Source organism: Pseudochaenichthys georgianus, chromosome 10 (assembly GCF_902827115.2).
Source record: "Pseudochaenichthys georgianus chromosome 10, fPseGeo1.2, whole genome shotgun sequence".
NCBI lineage: Eukaryota > Metazoa > Chordata > Actinopteri > Perciformes > Channichthyidae > Pseudochaenichthys > Pseudochaenichthys georgianus.
The window spans coordinates 21,616,803-21,623,343 of record NC_047512.1 but is presented as its reverse complement, the minus strand read 5'-3'; the positions used below and the strand labels follow the sequence as shown (position 1 = coordinate 21,623,343).

Below are 6,541 nucleotides of genomic sequence, written 5' to 3'. Positions count from 1 at the left end.
ACCCCAAGCAGGGTGGGCGGAGGGGGTCCGGAGGACGGGTCTTGGGCTGACAGCCCAGGAACACAGCGGAGGACCAGGAAGGGGTCTCGGGCGGACGGCCCGGGGGGCAAGGTACAGTCCAAAAAGGGGGATTCGGGCGGACTGCCCGGGGACAAGGCAGAGAACCAGGAAGGGGTCTCGGGCGGACGGCCCGGGGTCAAAACAGAGTCCAAGGTGGGGACCATGGAGGACCGAAAGCAGCGCCAGGAAGAGTCAGGGGGTCGGGCCCGAGGGCGAAGACCGCAGCTCTCAGGGGGCCGGGCACGAGGGCGAAGACCGCGGCTCTCAGGGGGCCGGGCACGAGGGCGAAGACCGCGGCTCTCAGGGGGCCGGGCTCTCAGGGGGGCCGGGCTCGAGGGCGAAGACCGCGGCTCTCAGGGGGCCGGGCTCGAGGGCGAAGACCGCGGCTCTCAGGGGGCCGGGCTCGAGGGCGAAGACCGCGGCTCTCAGGAGGCCGGGCTCGAGGGCGAAGACCGCGGCTCTCAGGGGGCCGGGCTCTCAGGGGGCCGGGCTCGAGGGCGAAGACCGCGGCTCTCAGGGGGCCGGGCTCGAGGGCGAAGACCGCGGCTCTCAGGGGGCCGGGCTCGAGGGCGAAGACCGCGGCTCTCAGGAGGCCGGGCTCGAGGGCGAAGACCGCGGCTCTCAGGGGGCCGGGCTCGAGCCGGTGTCGACCGGACAGGATCAGGAGGCCGGGCAGGAAAGCGCTGATGGGCCAGTTCCGGAGATCGGGCAGGACCCGGTGTCGGCCGGACAGAAACCGGAGCCGGTCGGACAGGCTTCGGCAGGATCCCCCACGGAAAAGGACCAGGAGTTGGCAGGAACCCCGGCGAGACCGGTGATGGACATGGGGCTGGCAGGGCCCCCGGTAGAACCTCCAACGACACGGGATATAGGGTTGGCAGGACCCCCGGCAGAAGAGTCTTCTGCGGGACCTCCCACGGGACAGGAGAAAAGGTTGGCAGGACCCCCGGCAGGGGAGTAGACGGCGGGACCTCCAACGACACTTGCGTAGGGGCTTGAATAGGGAATGGAGAGGGACCTCGAGCGGAGACTTGAGAGGGGACTCGAGAGGAGACTGGAGAGGGGACTCCAGAGGGGACTAGAGAAGGGAACACGAGAGGGAATTTGAGAGGGGAACTAAAGAGGGGACTCGAGGAGGGACCAGAGGAGGGACCAGAGGAGGGAACTCGAGAGGGAACTCGAGAGGGGACTCGAGGGGGAACTGGAGAGGGGACTCGAGATGGAAACAGAGAGGGAACTCGAGAAGGGACTACAGAGGGGACTAGAGGAGTAACTAGGGAAGGGAACTCGAGAGGGGAACTAGAGAGGGGACCCGAGGAGGGACTAGAGGGCCTAAAGGAGGGACTAAAGGAGGGAACTCGAGAGGGGACTCGAGGGGGAACTGGAGAGGGGACTCGAGATGGAAACAGAGAGGGAACTCGAGAAGGGACTACAGAGGGGACTCGAGGGGGAACTGGAGATGGAAACAGAGAGGGGACTCGAACAGAGACTAAAGAGGGGACTAGAGGAGAGACTAGAGGAGGGACTAGATGAGTAACTAGAGAAGGGAACTCGAGAGGGAAACTAGAGAGGGGACTCGAGGAGGGACTAGAGGAGGGACTAAAAGAGGGAACTCGAGAGGGAACTGGAGATGGAAACAGAGAGGGGACTCGAGAAGGGACTACAGAGGGGACTAGAGGAGAAACTAGAGGAGGGACTAGAGGAGGGAACTCGAGAGGGGAACTAGAGAGGGGACTCGAGGAGGGACTAGAGGAGGGCCTAAAGGAGGGACTAAAGGAGGGAACTCGAGAGGGGACTCGAGGGGGAACTGGAGAGGGAACTTGAGATGGAAACAGAGAGGGGACTCGAACAGAGACTAAAGAGGGGACTAGAGGAGAGACTAGAGGAGGGACTAGAAGAGTAACTAGAGAAGGGAACTCGAGAGGGAACTCGAGAGGGGAAACTAGAGAGGGGACTCGAGGAGGAACCAGAGGAGGGAACCCGAGATGGGACCGTGGCAGCCGGGACCAGATCCGGGTCTGGAACCAAGGCAGCTGGGGTCGGGACCATGGCTGCGGGGACCAGAACTGGGGCCGAAACCCTGGCTGCAGGGACCGGAATAGCAGCCAAAAACATGGCTGCTGAAGCCAGAATCCTGTCTATAAGCTCCAGCTTCGACGCCGGAAACACGGCCGTATAGGGCGCTCCCGGAGCCGGGACCATAGCCGCTGGGGCCGGCCCTGGAGCCGGAAACATGGCTGTATGATCCAGCTCTGGAGCCCGGATCATGATTGTGTGGGGCGGACTCGGAGCCGGAAACATGGCTGCGGGAGCCTGCACTGGGGCAGGAACCATGGCTGCTGGGACCGGGACTGGAACCATGGCTGCTGGGGCCCGTACTGGGACTGGGACCATGGCTGCTGGGGCCCGTACTGGGACTGGGACCATGGCTGCTGGGGCCCGTACTGGGACTGGAACCATGGCTGCTGGGGCCCGTGCTCCTTGTCTGGCCTTGCGACGACTCTTCTTAGCAGCCACCTGAATACTCCGTGGGCCTCCATAAGCCTGACGACTTCCAGCACATGACTCCAGAACAGGAGCAGGAACTGGGGAAGAAGCAGAGGTTGACTCCAGACGGAACACGCCGAGACGTATGGTGTCAGGTTGGGAATTGGGAGGTAGGGGACTAGCATGCCTGGAGCTAGCAGGCCGGGAAAAAGGTTTGACCACAACGCTGCCCAAAAAGTCCTCCACCCACTCGGGGAGCAACTCCCTCAACCAGGGCCTTGAGGTTACCTCCTGGCGTGCCGCAGAAATAACTGACTGCCTCTCTTCCGTACTGGAGGCATATCGAAAGTCATTCCTCAAGCATGTTAACTTGTACTTCACAGCGTACAAACTGTCTGCTGGGTCCATTCCTGGTTGGGTCATTCTGTCACGGATGAGTGAAGGAAGCAGGACCCAAATGCAGATAACTCTTGAGAAACCCTTTATTCCAAGGATACAGACAAACACAGAACAGAACACTCTCCGGTGAACTCCGTCACCAACAAACAATGACCCAACACTGAACACAGACAGAGACAAGACTAAATACAAGAAGGGGTAATCATGACAACGAGAAACAGCCGGGCAGGGGAGGAGAAACACAAGGACAACAGATGAACACAATCGGGTAATCAGGGAGGGAAACAGACAGAAAGCAGACAGGCAGGAAACGGGGGTGAACACTTAACACAATAAGACAGGAAACCCAAAGACAAGAAAAACACCAACACAGACAAAACTACAAACGTGACCTAACATGTGAATTGTGACAGTGAGGGCATTTAGTGAACCAGATATCATTTGTAATGCTTTAGGCCTACACACAAACACACAATGCTTTCTGATACCCCATATCAGCAGTCATAAAACATGTGAATTATGATGAATTACAAGTGTCATATTGATGCTCCGGACTAGTTATAAACTACAGGTTCACTTAGGGGGCTTAGAATACATTCTGACTACCTAAAGACACATCAACCATCAAGACTAATAAGCACTCAAAGGTATGATATTTCATGCAGTGTCATCGTTTTATATGTTTACGTAAAGTGTAATGTATTTAAAATAATCAATGCTGTATCATAAGTGATAATAAGGAAGAACACTACAATGCAGGGAATCTTAAAGCACCAATGGCGGCTGAAGTGCATCTGAAGGTCGACTTGCTCTGTTTGAAATCATGATAATAGTAATTTAAAAAATAAAACTCTTGTCAAGTGAGTGAGTGAGTGAGTGAGTGAGTGAGAGAGAGAGAGAGAGAGAGAGAGAGGCTGTAATGTGTCAGCTATTAAAGTTATGTCATTCAGTTTTTGACGATTAGTAACAACACAGAAACTTACTGTTTTCATCCTGAAGTGTAAATTAAACTTGACAAAATGTATTTTGTTTTTTACTTGTCTAATATATCAAACATATTATACCTCAAGGTTCAATTCCCAAAGCATGTTCATTTTCTGTGTGATTCTCTGCATTTTGGTGTCTTAAATTATAAAGATGCATGTAGCCAGTGGTGGAATGTAACTAATTACATTTACTCAAGTATACTTAAGTTTAAGTCACTTGTACTTTATTTGAGTATTTTCATTTTATGCTACTTTATACTTTTAGTACAGTACATGTTCTAAGCAAATATTGTACTTTTTACTCCACTACATTTAGTTTACAGATTGAGTTACTAGTTACTTTGCTGAATGAGATGTATACATTATCATATACTATTATAGCGTGAGCTACCCAGTATATACAGTATTTCAAATAAACCCCACCTACCGTAGTGAACACATTAATGCATCAATAAATATAATACAACAATTTAAATATAAATAGTGCTTAAATAACTCATTCTGCATAATGAACACTTTTACTTTTGGTATCTAAAGTTTATTTTGATGCTAATACTTTTGTACTTTTACACACAATTTTAAATGCAGGACTTTAACTAATAAGTGTTTGTTTTTTTGCACTGTATTGCTACGTTTACTTTAGTACGTAATCTGATACTTCTTCCACCTCTGCATGCAGTATGGATTCTTCTAAATGATCTTTATAGACACATTGAGGTAGGCCTAGCCTACATGTGGGGTACACAGATATTGTATTAAATAAAAGCAACTGTCTTTAGCTATAATTGCAAACACATTTGATGAAAAACAAAAAGGCAACACATTTATTAAGTTATCCAAGTAGAGAATAAACAACAGCTTGAAGTAGTTGTTTATTTTTTAGAAGCACATCTCTCACCCAGGGAATACAACTTTCAGAACTCAAAGTGAATGCTTCATAACATTTGCAGCTTCTTCAACTCTAATTATTTTTCCACTGTAACTTCTCCTACTTTTAACGCAATGTAAAATGTTTGTCTTTTGAAAAGTTGCAAAGGCTCACACAAGACTATTTTCGTCGCTGCTCTCCACAAAAACAAACTCGCTGATGAGGTCATGGTTTTCACGATAGTTTATTGGAGGAGGGACACTTTATAACAAGGACGTCACTCGAGGCAGGGAAACATTTTTTAAGAACGTTGTTTCGTTTTTTCGTTCAACGAGAGGACGGTTTATTTAGGTCTCATAGTATTTCAAGTTAATAACTACGGAATCTGAAATATGGCGGATCAAATCCCACAGTTATTTGGGACGAGGTACGTGTGTGTATTTCTCTTTCTTTCTGCCATGATTGACACGGTGTCTAGCGTCACACATTATTCTGTTCCCGAAGAAATGGAAGAAGGCTCAATCGTTGCTAATTTAGCAACTGATCTGGGATTACATGTGAAGACGCAACCTGATCTCACCAGAATGCGTGACTCCACCACGACTCCTTAGCACCGCATTGCGTGGTGGAGTCACGAACTTTGTTACAATTACGTGTCGGCACCACGCAAACAACCCCAATGTAAAGTGAATGAGTCTCCTTTGTCGTGGTGCACACACGCATTTCTACCACATCCTGCAGTGAGCTTTTATTCTATAAAACGTTTTTAAAATCTACTTTATAGCTTGTAGTAACTCACGGGAGGCTTCTTTTATTTTATTTGTATTCATAATAATTTTTATTTTTCGTCAGAATGTATTATGGTGCATTATTTACGAATTGTTGGTCTCAAAATCAGTGCACTGTGTGTAATACAACTGTGATTTGTATTACATTAGTTTGTTTTTAAGGAAGGCCAGAGCTTCAGCTGTGTCCAATAGATTGTTCCCTTTAGTTAACGTTTTGTAAAAGAATATTATATTCCGATTTGATCATGTCCCCTTTATTGTATTACGGAGAGCAATGTGAGCGTCCATTCCCATTGGATAACGCAGGATTTTACACCCGGAAGTAAGTATACTCTTTACTGTCGATTGATTTTACAGTGATATCTGCACTACTCATCGACTAAAAAACACCAGATTATCCTTGTTAATTACACAACATTGATTGGTTTAAATTGTGTACAATGCTTTTGTATTTTTCCCCTTCGATTCGGAGAAACAAATATGTTTTCTGAGTAAAGGATGGCAGAAGACACTACACTACCCAGAATCCCCAGCTATCGTTTGGCCTACACCATGTGCTCTGTTTGACAAACCCCGTTTTTTTTACCATTCATTCCGATGGCTGGCGTCTATGTCACGTGATCTTCAAATGTCTCCCTGCAGAAAAAGAAAACATGGCCGAACTTCGTTTTATTCTAGGTGAAAAATGCCTATTTTAAAGTTAGTTTGGCCATTAAAATGCGTTTTGATGTCATTTGATGCGAGAAATATGAGTTGTTATTTCAGATTATGTGTGCAGTGGATGTACATGATCTTTAGTTTGCTAGTTATTACGAAGATTACTTCAGGAAATCGCGACGTTTTCATTGTTACCAAGGTGGTTGCTAGGGACGCTGCTATCGATATTATTTCTGTTATGTTGTGTAACTGTTTAATGGTGTTAACTTTATTGCTACCCCCTTCCCCGTCAATGT

At 48.6% G+C, this 6,541-nt stretch overlaps 1 protein-coding gene across 2 annotated transcripts in view; it reads left to right on the top strand.

The window, feature by feature from the left end:
• Positions 1 to 6,541, top strand: part of LOC117453751 (protocadherin alpha-C2-like) — an 81,690-nt gene that overhangs the window by 53,733 nt on the left and 21,416 nt on the right. The window lies entirely within an intron of this gene.